The 15,829-nt window shown below is 32.7% G+C and overlaps 1 pseudogene; it reads right to left on the bottom strand.

The window, feature by feature from the left end:
* Nucleotides 1–3,553: 3,553 nt before the first annotated feature.
* Nucleotides 3,554–15,829, bottom strand: part of LOC141494231 (ras-related C3 botulinum toxin substrate 1 pseudogene) — a 72,333-nt pseudogene continuing 60,057 nt past the window's right edge.

Genomic DNA, 15,829 nt, shown 5'->3' with positions numbered 1-15,829 from the left:
GTGTAGTTCAGCATATATTAGTATTTCTTGTCAAATTTTTCTTCTAAACAGATATTTTAAAATGTCTATTGACACTTTTCATTAAAAATATTATGAAAGTAGCTTTGGCAAAATCAGTTGCTGAAATGTTTAATTGTCCACTGTTTACCTGTTATTTGTATTTTAATTATGTATAATCTGGCATGTGAGTTGTTACATCATTCTGCTTCACTTTGATAATCTTCACTATGCATAGTAATTTTTCAGTATTCAATTTTTTCCCTACAGAATAGATTTCAAAGAACTGAAACTATAAGATAGAAATTAGATTGAATATCTTCTGTATATTACTATTGGGATTTTTATATAAAGTTGACATATTAAGACATAATAAACAAGAGGATTTCCTATATGTCTGCATTGCATTTTTAGATGCTTGAAAATATTTGAAACTTAATTTGTTGAAAATTTCAAAAACACCAGTCACATGTCATAAGTAACCAAAGTGGAAATCTGAAGGATTTAGGACCACAACTCACTAAATAAATATTTAATACATTTACTTAATATTTAAATGTTTGTGAAATATATTAAATAATTTGTCTGCAGATTTCTCTAATCTCACTTTTTAAATATCCATGCACACATACACACTACAAATAGACATAAAATTGTCTTAGTACTATTTACCTTTAACTGTAAAATAATTCTGTCATAAGGAAAAGCAAAATTTTTGCCTTTCTTCCCCTTGGAAAAAAATGAAGATTCAGTTTAGAAAAAACAAACAAGCTATGTTCCATTGCACTTACAGTAAAGAGGAAAACTGTGAATACATGAGTGAATATAATGGATTATTATGTGCTAATCATTAAGAGAAAAATTTTGTTTTCTGGTTGAAAGATAATTCATTTTATATATTTTATTAATGGATTTTATTTTATACATATATAATGTTTACTAAATAAGTATATGCATATCTGTATATGTACATGCTTCTATGTATATTGAAAAACATCTAACATACAAATTGTAATGAAAGAGGATAGAATTTCAGGTTAAAAATTATTAAGAGTTAAATGAATTTGATTGCTGTCTCAGTCAACATTGAGTATTTCAATATTTTGTAATCTTTATCAATTTGATGTTTATGGGTAAATAGCTCAGATCTACTTTAATTTCCTTTTTACTGTCTAGTAATTTTGAACTTTTTCAAATGATTTTTGATAGTTTGTTTTGTTTTTAAAGATGTTCATATGTTTAAGTTTACCAAGTGGGGATTGTTGATTCATATTATCTATACATGTTAGATGTCAGGAACAGTTTAGAAATGTTAAATGTAAATTTTTATTCAACTATGTTGTTTTACTTTAACAAATGTACATTGTCTTTGCAAAAGAAAAAGTCTTTTAATTTAGTAAAATTATAGGACAGAAGCATTGATTCAAAGATAGAAGAGACATTAACTGTCACCAACTCTAACCCTGTCATTGTGCAGATATTGAAACTGGATTGCATAATAAGTGACTTGCATAAGGAGAAATAGCCAAAAATTCCTAAGATCACATAGTTAGTAACTATTTGAGGCAGGCTTTTAACTCAAGTCTTCATCATTTGAAACTCACTACTCTATCCAGTAGGATTCTCTAAATTGTTAGGGGGAAGTTAAGAAAATCTCATTAAATATATATGTGAAAGATGTAACTTGTATTTTCCAATGTTTATTTTTTTAAGATGTGACATTTTACTGTTTAGGACAATTATCTGATTGGTAGTTATTAAAATGCATGGTGTGAGATATTCATCTAATCAAATTGCTTTCCAGTTTTTCTAACTGTTCATGTCAAATAAAGAGTCCCTTCTGAAATAACTTTGATTTGAATTTTAGTAAACATTAACTAGTGAGTTTATTTTTGTCTTTCTTATCTTGTCTATTACACAAGTGTGCCTATATTAAAGAGTTTTGTTTCTGATTGAATTATATTGTAATTTTATATCTAGTATTAATAGGTCCATGTCATTACCACTTCTCATGACTTCTATCAACATTCTTTATCTCTTTTTTCTTCATATGAATTTTGTTATTTTGGCTGTCTTTTTAATGCTGTGACTGTCAGGCACAGAAACAAATATGTTTATTAATTTAGGTTTATGTTTTAAAATCTTTGTTGATATGATCCATAAAGGTATATTGAATTTTTTACCAATTATACAGTACAGTCATATTTCTATACTTCTGTTAACCTGTTTTATAATTGTATTAATATAAAAATTTTTGGCAGTTAAATAGCAGATTTCATAAGTATTTTGTTGTTTTTCCTCCAATGGAAATTTCCTTTTTATTATTATTGTTTTCTGGTAATATAAAGAAATGGTTAATAATTTTAAAGCATTAATTTTGTATTCTGACAAAACTGAATATTCCAATTGATTTCTTTGCTGATTGACTAGGATTCACCTAAAGAAATATCATATGTAAAAATAGGGATAATTTTATCCTTTGTGTTTTTTAAATTTAGTTTCTATTGCCTTACAAATACAGTGTTTTTTAATATGTCAAATGAAATATGAATAATGTATCTTTGTTTCATATCTAAAATTAAAAAACCTTTTATTTGAATTTATGCAATAAAATGCTATTAGGTCTTAGAGTAATGGATGTGCTTTTGATCATATCTAAAAAAGAGATTATTTTGATGAAAATAGATTCATCTACTAATTTAGCATATATCTTTATTATTTTTATTAGTATGCATCAGGCATATATGCAAGTCTCACTTTAAACTCTTCCTTGGTAATAATAACCATGTTCACTGGAGAAATCTATGTTATAGCTTTCAGGGATCTTATATGATTTGGAAATGTTTAAGGTAGATATTATATTGCAAAAATTCTTTAAGGCAGAATTTTCTTCTTTTGATGGAAAAACCTATCTACTGTAAGAAAAAATATAGTCATATCTTCTTTGTGAATTTTTAAACATTATTACGGATGTATTAAACCATAAATGCAAAACATACTATTAATTGCATTGCATCCACAATTTGATAGCTTTTAAATCTACAAAATTTATTAGAGCGATTGAAAATTTATGGTTCAATAGTGTATATTCTTGCTTTTTACTATGAAAGCAAAAAAAATCAATCCCAAGACTATAGTTTTATCATACACATTGCATTCTGAAATATGGGACAATGTTACATAATGATCAGGAGTTCATAAACTGAACAGTGAATTAAATATTTTTACTGAGTATTAAGTTTAACATATCAGAAAAAATGAGTTAGAAGGAGTTTTTCATTTTTCTATTATGAAAAATTAATGTTTTCTTAAAGACTAAGGTCTTTAAAACACAGTTTAGTGCTTAGCGTTCATAGCAGAACAATGAAACTTAAATCAGTGGGTAATTTGGCAAAACTTAATCTGAACACAATCAAGGGCTTTTAAAAAATAAGGTTTGAACTAGATTTGACTTTTTTTAGGATTTAGTTGTAATAGAATGTGAAAAAAATTCATTCTCTAACACTAAATAAAATCATGAAATTATTGATTGGTTCAGAAGATTTTTTGAAAGAAGCTAATTTAAAACAAAAAGTTGGCATTGAGTGAATTCTCCACTGTTTAAGCAAGACTTACAAAGGCCCAAAGGACAAAACCATAACATTTCCAAGTATAGACATTTTCACTTCCTTTTCTTGATAGAGATGACAAAGAGCCACTCTAATAGTTTTATCAAACATTGTCTTGTGCCTTGCTGTAAAAGTGCTAAATATTCTAGATATTTTACAGCACCAATCTTCTATTCCATGGTTAATCCCTGTGTTGGAGTCAGATTCTTTTCTTTTAAATTCTCAATCATGTCTTTATCATCTCTAATGTCAAATTTGGTGCCTTCTAGAATTATGAGAGTGTTAGAACAATGATGTCTCACTTCAGAAAACCACTTTGTGTGGGCATTTTCATATAATGCAGGACTCACAAAGGACAAGCAAATTATTACATTTCTTTGTATTTGTGTTTTGGATGAGGGCTATGGTTGTCATAGTCTTCTTGACCTCCTGTATCCCATAAACCCAAACTCACAGATTTTACATTTACCATAACATTAGCAGAGTAATTGTCAACGGCATTAATGATGTGTTCCCCAAGAAAGCCATTGGTCATATAACTCTTCTGTAGATATACAGTTCCACTGCTGTAACAGCTCTTTTACTCCTCCCCATCTAGAAGGGACCAGTTCTTCTCTAATTAATTTCTCTCTCAAGCTTCTGCTTTTAGCTTTGTGTACTACTCAATCATTTATCTTTGACTGTAAAGATGTAGAATTTAAAGTGAGTTCAGTAGTCTGTTTCTTGATCATGGTTTCATCAAGTGTGCCTTATACTTATATTTTCACTAGAAGATTCCATAGGTAGATTGTCTCATGAATTAGTATTATAAGGTTGGGAGGTAAGAGAGCTGAAATTTGAACTAATTTCTCTTGAATCTTAATTGTTTATATTATATTAAATTTATATAATATATATTATATTTATTGTATTATTCATATTTTATTTATACATATATTTGTTATTTATATTTATTTATATTCTTATTTATTATATATTTATTTAATTTAATTATATATATATATATATATATATATATATTTATATTATAGCATGCTTTTTCAGATGTAGGAAAAGTGAGAGACATCCAGATAGAGATGGAGACAAATACACAGAAAGCATGGAAAGACAGAGTCAGTGTAAGAGTCACTGAGACAAGTTTCTGGTTAAGATGATGGAGAGAAGTCAGACACTGTCCTAAACTCTCCTGAAATTCCCTCAGAACTAACATGAATCAAACCTCTTAACAGAATTTGGATCCACAAAATCTAGAAAAGAACCTAGGAGAACATCTACCAAGATCTGTCTCAGGGTTAGTAAGGAGCAGAGACCAGAGAGCCAACCAAAGGGCAAGAGGGAAAGGCCTGGGGACTAACCTGAGAACAGCTGCAGAAGCATTGGCTGTGTGAGCAGCAGACAGGAGAACTCCAGAGTATGGCTAGACATTAATCCAGTCAGCTCTTCAGGACTGGAAGACCAGGGATGCAATTCCCTTATTTTCAACTGAGTCACCATGTTTCTAGTTGAATCTCTTCCCCCTCATCACTGTTAGAGAAAGTAACCCTTCCCAGAACAAACACAGTGACAATCGCTCCCCTCCCCCCCACCCCAGCTCAGGTGTGGGCAGCAGATCTCCTTCAGGGCTGAGTGAGGAAGAAGGAGATTAACTGCATAGCCTAAGGGATCAACCCACTTTGTTCAAGGATAATCCAGATCCTGCTGCCTCCTACATCTCCAGGCCTAGGGAATAGGAAACAAATCAAGGTCACAGACACCCCAGAGACAGTGTCTAGCATCCTCTATTAGCTGGCCCAGTTGGAGTTTCTAAACCCAGTGAGTAAGCCTCTAGGGAATTCCGAAACCAAAGATTTTACCCCTCCCTGAGCACAAAATCCTATGAAAATGAAGAAAAGCCAGTGGGTGTGGTGGTGGGGGGAGTCCACTGGAAGTTACCTTGAAGACAAATATCCTAACTCAGAGAGATCAAGAAATTGTGAGGAGAATATGAATTGGTCCAGCCAGGAAGACTTCTCAGAAGAGATCAGGAAGGAGTTTAAAAATCAAATGGAAAAATTGGGCAAAGATACAAGAAAAAAAGTAACACATTGAAAAATAATTATCATCCTGCAAAAAGAAAATGAAAATACAATTGGAAAAATGCAAAAAAAGAAAATGTTTCTCTCAAAACCAAAGGAAAGCTCTTTTAAAAACAGAATTATAATTGGAAATTACAATTGTAAAAGGAGTTACAAAAGTTAAATGAAGAATTCTTCTCTTAAAAATTTCGAATCTGTGGAAACTAATGACTTCATGAGACAACAAGAATCTATTAAACAAAAACAACAAAGAAAGAAGTGGAAGAAAAAGTAAAACATGTCATCTGAAAAAGAAACTGACCTAGATAATAGAACCAGGAGAGACAACTTAAGAATCACTGGGCTTCCCAAAAATCTTGTGCATAAAAAAAAGCCTGGAACAATACTGGATATAGTAAAGCCTGTATATAATAAAGGAGAATTGCCCTGATATCTTGTAACCAGAGAGCAAAATGGTTATTGAAATAATATATTGATGCCCTCCTGAAAGGGTTCCTAAAAATGAAAAAAATCAAGGAATATTGTGGTCAAATTCCAGAATTATCAGATAAAAGAAAAAATGCTGCAAGAAGCTAGAAAGAAACAATTTAGATAACAAGGAGCCACAGTAAGGATTATACAGGACCTGGCTGCATCAACAGTAAGGGATGGATTGACCTGGAATATGATATTCCAATGAATAAGAGAATTTGGAATGCAGCCAAGAATTCACTATTCAGTAAAACTGAACCTTCACTTCCAGGGAAAAAGATGAACTAAATAGGAGGCTTCCAACTTTTCCTGAGTAAAAGTCCAAAGCTAAATAGAATATTTACATGTCAAACAGGGAGATACGTAAAAATGTACAATAGAAAAAAGAAAAAAAATGATATCCAATAAGATGAAACTGGCTATATCCCTATCTGGGAGAAAGATTCTCTTGATTCTCGGGAATTGTAACACTATTAGAGAAAATATACTTAGCCAGAAGTAATGGACACTCCTGAATTGTCCATGATGTTGATAGAATGATTTAAAAACAATATCTCCTTAAAAAAGTGGGGCAGTAAAGAGAATGGAGGATGGAGGAGATTGGTGTAAATTACAATACATGAAGTATAAGGGACTTATTCCAATAGAGGGGAAGAAAGGAGGAGGTGAGAACTGCCTGAACCTTACTCTCATCAGATTTTTCTCAAAGAATTATCAACATACACACACTCAAGTTGAGATATAAAACTTATCTTACCTTTCAATTATTAATATGGTAAAGATTGAAGAGAGAGGAAAAAGAGGAACTGATAGAAGGAAGGGTAGGAAGAAGGGGCAAAAGAGAAAAGGAAAAGAAAGGGAAAGGGGTTGATAAAAGGACTCAAACACACTGAAGGAGCAGTATTAAGAAGCAAAAGGTGATAAAAGGGGAAAAACTAAAACAGAGGGAAGATAGCATGGAGGGCAATAAAGAGTAGCAATTATTAATTTGAATGTGTATAGGATGAACTTTCCCATAAAATATAAGCAAATAGTAGAGTCAAATAAAAACCAGAATCCTACAATATGCTGCTTAAAAGAAACTCATTTGAATCAGAAGATACATATAGAATAAATGTAAAAGATTGGAAGAGAATACATTTTGCTTCAATTTAAGTGACAAAGGCAGGAGTAGCAATCCTTATCTTCAACAAAGTAGCTGTAAAAATAGATCTCATTAAAAGAAATAAGGAAGGAAACTATATCCTTCTAAAAATAACATAGACAATGACGCAATTTCAATACTAAATATATATGCACCAAGTGTTATAGCAACCAGATTCTTAGAGGAGTTGCCGAATGAGTTATGGACAGACATAAATAGCAAGAACTCTACTGGTGGGAGGCCTCAACCTCCTTCTCTTAGAATTAGATAAATCTAGCCATAAAATAAAAAATAAGGAAGTTAAGGAGGTAAATAGAATGTTAAAAATTTAGATATGATAGACCTCTGGGGAAAATTGAATGGGTAAAGAAAAGAATATACTTTTTTTTCCTGTAATACATCGCACCTACACAAAAATGGACCATGGGACATTAAAACCTCATAATAAAATGCAGAAAGGTAGAAATAGTGAATGCTTCCTTTTCCGAATATAATGCGATAAAAATGGGCCATGGAGTGATAGACCTAAAACTAATTGGAAACTCCAAAACTTAATTTTAAGGAATGAATAGATCAAACAATAAATTACAGATAGAATTAATGATTTAATCCTAAACAATGACAATAATGAGAGAAGATACCAAAATTTGTGAGATACAGCCAAGACAGTTATTAGAGGCTATATTATATCTTTAAATGATTACATGAATAAAATAGAAGAAAGGGAAATGACTGAGCCAAGCCTACAACTTAAAAATTAGAGAAAGAAAAAAATGAAAAACCCCAATTAAATCAAAATTAAATTCTAAAAATTAAAGGGGAAATTAATGAAATCAAAAGCAATAAAATTATTGAACTAATAAATAAAACCAAGAGTTGCTTTTTTGAAAAAACTAATAAAATAAACCTTTGTTTAATTTGATTAAAAAAAGAAAGAAGAAAACTGAATTATTAGTATCAGAAATGCAAAAAAAGATGAACTCACCAACACTAAGGAGGAAATTAAAGTAATAATTTGGATATATTTTGCCAGCTGTATGCCAATATATTTGATAATATAAGTCAATGGATAAATATTTACAAAAATATAAGTTGTCCAGGTTAAATGAAGAGGAAATTAAATACCTAAATAACCCTATCTCAAAAAAAAAAAAGAAATTCAACAAGCCATCATTGAAGTCCCTAAGAAAACTTCTCCAGGATCAGATGAATTCACAAGTGAATTCTATCAAACGTTTAAGGAACAATTGGTTCCAATTCTATATAACACCTTTGGAAAAATAGGTGGCAATGGAACTCTGCCTAACTCTTTCTATAACACCAATATTGTGCTGATACTTAAACCAGAAAGGGTCAAATAGAGAAAGAAAATTACAGACCAAATTCCCTAATGAATATGGATGCAAAATATTAAATAAAACCTTAGGAGAGCAATTACAGCAAATTATCACTAGATTAATACACTATGATCAAGCAGGATTTATCCCAGGAATGCAGGGTTGGTTCAATATTAGGAAAACTGTCATTACAATTGATCATATCAATAATAACCTAACAGAAATCAGATGATTATCTCAATATATCCTGTAGAAGCCTTTGAGAAAATAGAGCACCCATTCCTTTTAAAAGCACTAGAGAGCATAGGAATAAAAGGACTGTTCCTTTGAATCATAAGCAGTATCTATCTGAAGCCATCAGCAAGTATTATATGCAATGGGGATAAGCTAGAGGCATTCTCAATAAGATCAGGGGTGAAACAAGGATTCCTCTTATCACCACTACTATTCAATATTGTATTAGATATGTTAGCTTCAGGAATAAGAAAAGAGAAAGAAATTGAAGGAATTAGAATTGGAATGGAAGAAATAAAACTCTCATTCTTTGCAGATGACATGATGGTATACTTAGAGAATCCTAAAATAATCATCTAAAACACTACTAGAAACAATTAGCAACTTTAGCAAAATTGCAGGATATAAAATAAACCCTCATAAATCCTCAACATTTCTTTATATTACTAGTAAAATACTACAGCAAGAGCTGGAAAGAGAAATCTCATTTTAAAATAACCTCAGAATATAAAATACTTGGGTGCCTACCTGCCAATGCAGACTCAAAATCTATGAAAACAACTGTAAAATACTTTTCACCCAAATAAAATCAGATTTAAATAACTGGGCAAATGCCAACAGCTCATGTATAGGCCAAGCTAATATAATAAAAGTGACAATTCTATCTAAATTAACTACTTGTTTGGTGTCTACCAATAAAAATTCCAAAAAAAAATTAATGTGCTAGAAAAAATTGTACCTAAATTCATATGGAGGAAAAAAAGTCAAAAATATCAAGTGATTAAAAAAAAAGTACAAAAGAAGATAACTTAGCCCTACCAGATCTAAACTTATATTATAACGTATCAGTCATCAAAACTGTCTGATACTGGCTTAGAAATAGCATGGTAGACCAGTAGAATAAACTAGGTGCAAAAGAGACAGTAGGAAATGATTGTAATAATCTGCTGCTTGATAAACCCAAAGAGCCCAGTTTGTGGGATAAGAACTCTCCTTTCAATAAAAGCTGATGGGAAAATTGGAAGTTGATATGGCAGAAACTAGGATTAGACCAATATCTCACATCCTATACCATTATATGAAGAAAATTAGTGTAAGATTCAGACATAAAAGTCAATATTATAAGCAAGGTAGAAGAAAAAGTAATCCTTTACCTGTCAGATCTGTGGAAAGGAAAGCAGTTTATGACCAAGGAAGAGATGTAGAACATCATTAAAAAACAAACTGGACAATTTTGATTACATTAAATTAAAAAGCTTTTGCACAAGCTAAACCACTACAACCATGATCAAAAGAAATGTACTGAATTAGGAAACAATTTTTACAAGTAATATTTCTGACAAAGGACTCATTTATAAAATATATAGAGAACTGAGTCAAATTTATAAACAAACAAATAAGCCATTCCTCAATTAACAAATGGTTAAAGGATATGCCAAACCAATTTGCAAATGAGGAAATCAAAGCTATCCATAGTCCTGAAAAATTGCTCACAATTATTACTGATTAGAGAAATGCAAATTAAGGCATCCCTGTTATGCCACCTCACACCTCTCCGATAGGCCAATATGACCAGAAAAGGACAATGATCAATGATGGAAGGGATATGGGAAATCTGGCATTTCTGCATTATTGGTGGAGCTATGAACTCATCCAGCCTTCCTGGAGAAAATTCAGAATTATGCCCAAAAGGAAATAAAAATTGCATATTCTTTTGATAAAGCAATACCACTACTGGGTCTATACCTTGAAGAGATCATGAAAAAGGGTAAAATACAAACATCACTTGTACAAAAAATATTCACAGCAGTTCTGTAGTGGCAAAGAATTGGAAATCAAGGGGATGTCCATCTATTGGGGAATCACTGAAAAAATTATGGTACATATATATTATGGAACACTGTTCTTCTATTAGAAACCAGGAAAGATAGCATTTCAGAGAAGCCTGGAAAGACTTGCATGAACTGATGCTGAACAAGATGAGCAGAACTGGAAGAACATTAGATACCCTAACTGCAACATGGGGGTCATGATCAACGTTAAATGATGTGCTCACTCTATCAGTACAATAATCAGGGACATGTTTAGGATATCTGTGAGAGAGAATACTTTCTGTATTTAGAAAAAGAACTTTGGTGTTCTTTAATCTTTTTTTAATGTGTTAACATTTTATTTGTTTTCCAATTATATACAATAGAAATATCTACCTATCATTTTTTGTAAGGTTTTGAATTTTACAATTTCCCCCCCGCCCCTCAGAAGGCTGTCTGATAGTCTTTACATTGATTCCTTGCTATACATTGATGTAAATTGAATGTGTTATATGAGTAAGCATAAGAGTAAACATAACCCCCCTTCCAACCCCCCCCCCCCAAAAGATGAGAAGCCTCAAGAACAGAGAGAGAGAAAAAAATATACTTCACTCTCTTTTCAGATTCTAATGACTCTGTCTCTGGGGTGAGTTGCTTTCTTCATCATAAGTCTACCAGAAAAGTTGCTTCAATATTTTTCCCACAGTTACTATTACTAGGTGTACCTCCATTTTATTCCTTCCCTCTCTTATTCATTCTTTTTTCTCTCTCTCTCTCCTTTTTTTAGTTTTCTTTGCAAGGCAGTGGGGTTAAGTGGCTTGCCCAAGGCCACACAGCTAGGTAATTATTAAGTGTCTGAGGCCAGATTTAAACTCAGGTACTCCTGACTCCAACACCGGTGCTGTATCCACTGTGTCATCTAGCTGTCTCCCTCTCTCTCCTTTCATCCTGGCCCTGTCCTAAAGTATGAGTACCCTCTCCCTCCATCTTCCCTTGGTTCTATCATCTATTACCCCCCCTCCCCCCCCCCATTCCCCCTATCCTGTCCCTTTCTTTTCATTTTTCTCTAGGGTAAGATAGATTTCCTCACCCTATTATGTGTGTATGTTATTTAAGCCAATTCCCATGAGATTGAAGGCTCACTCATTCCCCCTTGCCTTACCCCTTTGTACTCCATTGAAAAAGCTTTTTCTTGACTCTTATGTGAAATTTCTTAGCTTCTTCTTTATCTCCTTTTCCTTCCTCCCAGTACTTTCATTTATCACCCATTGACTCCATCTTTTTACTATATTATACCATTATATTCCACTCCTTCCTACGTCATGTTTATATATGCTCCTTCTAACATTTCTTGTAAATGAGAAAGTACATTTGACTTATCAATATCTTCTTTCCATGCAGGAATACAAACAGTTCAATATTATTAAGTTCCTCATAGTTAGTCCTACTCTTCCACTCCTTCTATGGTTCACCAGAGTCCCATACTTGGAGATCAAACTTTCTGTTCAGCTCTGGTTGTTTCAATAGGAAAGTTTGAAAGACCCTTGTTTCATAGAATGTCCATCTTTTCCCCTGAAAGAGGATGTTCAATTTTGCTGGGTAGTTGATTCTCAGTTGTATACCAAGCTCTTTTGCAGTCTGGAATATCATATTCCAATCCCAACAAGTACTTAATGTAGATGCTGTCAGATCCTGTGTAATCCTGACTATGGAACCTTGGTAGTTGAATTGTTTGTTTCTGGCAGCTATTAGAATTTTCTCTTTGATTTGGGTGTTTTGGAATTTAGCTATAACATTCCTGGAAGTTTTTCTTTGGGATCTCTTTTGGTAGGTGACTGGTAAATTCTCTCGATTTCAATTTTGCCCCCTGCTTCTAGGATCTCAGCAAAATTTTGCTGTATTATTTCTTGAAAAATGAAGTCTAGATTCTTCTCCTGATCGTGCCTCTCAGATAGCCCAATAATTTTTAAATTATTTCTTCTGGATCTATTTTCAAGATCTGTTGTTTTCCAATGCAATACCTTATATTTTCTTCTAATTTTTGGCTTTTTTTGGAAGAGCTTTATTCCCCCTGTTTTCTTTCAAAGTTGTCGGCTTCCATTAATTTCATTCTGCATTTGAAGGATTCATTTTCATCAGTGAGCTTTTTTTATCTCCTTTTCCAGCTGGCCAATTCTGCTTTTTAAGGTATTCTTCTCCTCATTTGCCTTTTGTTTTGCTTTATTTCCATTAGGCCTAAACTAATTTTAACATATTATTTTCTTCAATTTTTTTTTATATCTTTCATCCAGCTGTTGATTTGTTTTTCAGGATTTTTCTGCATTGCTCTCATTTCTCCTCCCAATTTTTCCTCCCTCTCCCTTAATTGTTTTTCAAAGTTTTTTTTTGAGCTCATTCATGGTCTGAGCCCATTTTTCTATTTCTCTTGGAGGTTTTGGATATATTAGCTTTGATTTTGTCATCATCTGAGTATGTGTTTTGATCTTCCATAGGACTAATATAATTCTCTATGGTAAGAGTCATCTTTTTCCTGTTGTTTACTCATTTCCTCAGCCCAAGACTAATTTACAGAACTTCTAAGGCCTTGGTGTTTTTTTTGCCAGGGGGACACCCCACTGGGACCTTTATTCCTTAAGGTCTTATGCTCTCTTGCCTGTGCTTTGAGATGTAGATTGCCCCTGTACTTCCCTCTGCCCTGGAGCTATAAGGAGGAATCCACCTTAGTTTTCTTAGTATGGAAGCCCAAACTATAAGCTGCATCTAAATTTAGGCAAGCTGTAGGGTCATACCCCAAGGGAGAGCAGAGAAATCTCTGCAGACTTCCCTTACCATCTCTGGGGGTTCAGTCTGGTTTCCCCCAATTGTTGCTGCAGGTTCTGTGTCCAGTGCTCTTCACTTCACACTCACTCTGGTGCAGCAGATTTCTCTCACCCTCCCTTTCAATCTGTTGCTGATGATCTCTGGGCTGGTGTGGGCTGGGTTGGGTTGGACTGGGCTGGGTTGTTCTGTGGCCAAGGCTTTTTTCCAACCCCTGGTCCTAATAAAACAGACCTTTCCTGCAAAACTTCTAAGTCATCTTGGACTGGGAAAATGTATCACTCAGTCTTTCTGTGGGTTCTCTAAATTTTGGCTAGAGTCATCATTTGTTGGTTTTTGGAGTTTGGAGGGGAAGGAGTTCCCAGGAAATGCTGCCTTCATGCTGTCATCATGACTCTACTGGGAGTTCTTTAGTCTTTAACCAAAGATTATTACCTTTATTTTTTAAAAGAGTTTTTTTTTGTACTAAATAAGTTCCTATCTTTAATATTTTATCTTTTTTTTATCAAGGATATGCTTTTTCCCTCAACACATTCAGTTTTGATCAATACATAACAGTGAAACAATGTAAAGATTATCAGATCGCCTTCTGTGGGGGGAAGGGAAGGTAGGAGAAAAAAGTGTAAATTTCTAAACCTTATCAAAAATGATAGGCAGAAACTACTATTGTATATAATTGGAAAACAAATAAAATATAATAAAAAATTCTGAGTGACACAATTTAGGATATCATATACGGAAATTTCTTTGTAATTTGGTAAATAACACACCAAATGCACAGTGATAGCCTATCTTTGAGAGATAAATTCCAAAATTAACTTGCCCAGAAACATGACGATTCTCATTTGAATGATAACATTAAATTATCTTTGAGGAATCTATTTATATAGCAAAGGAAAATAGTCTGAAACCACACAAGACATTTTTGCTCAGAATAAATGAAAAAAATATAATATTCAAAAATTGTGATGAAGTGTATAGAAAGCTTATCTTCAATTCATGAATACGTGAGTGAAAATCCTGCCTGTGACACCTTGAAGCTGTGAAACCACAGGAAAATCACAAGTCCTCAGTGCTGCAGGCAACTCTCTCTCTCTAAGACTATAAGTTATGACTTGCTGTAACAAATTTGTTTAGAAGGAGTTTCCATGCTGGGAGTTTCTCAAACTGATTAAATCACAAATCATTACATAAACAGATAAATAAATATTAAATAAACTTGTGAAAAGCAAAATTAATCACTTCTCAACCTACAATAGCATATAACATAAAACTGAACAAAGGCATCAATAAAAAAAGAAAATTTCAATAAGAAAAGAAATTTCATTAAATGTGATGAATTTGTTTCATTCTCTTTGAGTAAGCAAAAAATAAAGAGACTATTTGCCATGCAAACTAGTCAGACAAAATAAGCTTAAGAAAAATAAATATATCCATATAGCAAGAAAATAGTAGGCAGTTAAATTAATGTTTATATAGTTCTATTGCTAGACAAGGTCATTCTTTTTTTCCCAGAATCATTTGCAACTTGTCCCAGAGCAATTAGATTATAAAAAGAAAATATCTGTGGTGTAATATTTTAAATAGTGCAATCAAAGGAAACAGGAGGCACAAAACAGGAATAATTTAATATTTCTTCAACTAGAACTCATATTTACTTATTGTAATTTTGGAGTATTGGACTCTACAGATGAATGTCTTTCAAAATAGATGATAGGAAGAGATTGTAGGATCAACTGGAGTTGTACCTCCTACTTATTAATTAGAGAGGGGAGGTAAGAGTTAAATTATTCCAGCTCTGGGAAATTTTTATTCTATAAGGTCATAGATGCAACACCTCCCCCCCCATATGAAACAATGAACAAAAGCTCTAGTGCTAGGGGCTGTTCTACAACTTAATCTAACATGGTGATCTTTTATAAGTTTTCTATTTTCTTGTTTCAATATTACCTGAAATAGTATTCTTGGGCATGTAAATGAAGAACATAAGTACAACTAAAATATTCTATTCCCCTCATCCCCATTCTATCAACTTCATGTATGTAGGGCTTCTGCTACATTTGGGTGGTACGTTCTCTTCTTGGGCAGTTCCCCTGTAACTCCCTGTGAAATAGTTTCCTTTCTTTTTTAATTTTTTTTAAAATTTAAGGCAATGGGATTAAGTTATTTGCCCAACGTCACACAGTTAGACAATTATTAAGTATCTGATGCTGAATTTGAATTCAGGTCCTCCTGATTTCAGGACAGGTGCTCTATCCATTAAGTCATTTAAATACCCCTTAATAGTTTCCTTTCAAACCAGGCTGACTATAATAGTAGATATCTGATTTAGTGC

The sequence above is a fragment of the Macrotis lagotis genome, chromosome 7 (assembly GCF_037893015.1).
Source record: "Macrotis lagotis isolate mMagLag1 chromosome 7, bilby.v1.9.chrom.fasta, whole genome shotgun sequence".
NCBI classification, from domain to species: Eukaryota; Metazoa; Chordata; class Mammalia; order Peramelemorphia; family Peramelidae; genus Macrotis; species Macrotis lagotis.
Note: the sequence above shows the minus strand (reverse complement) of the source record. Positions and strands in the feature narration are given on the sequence as shown.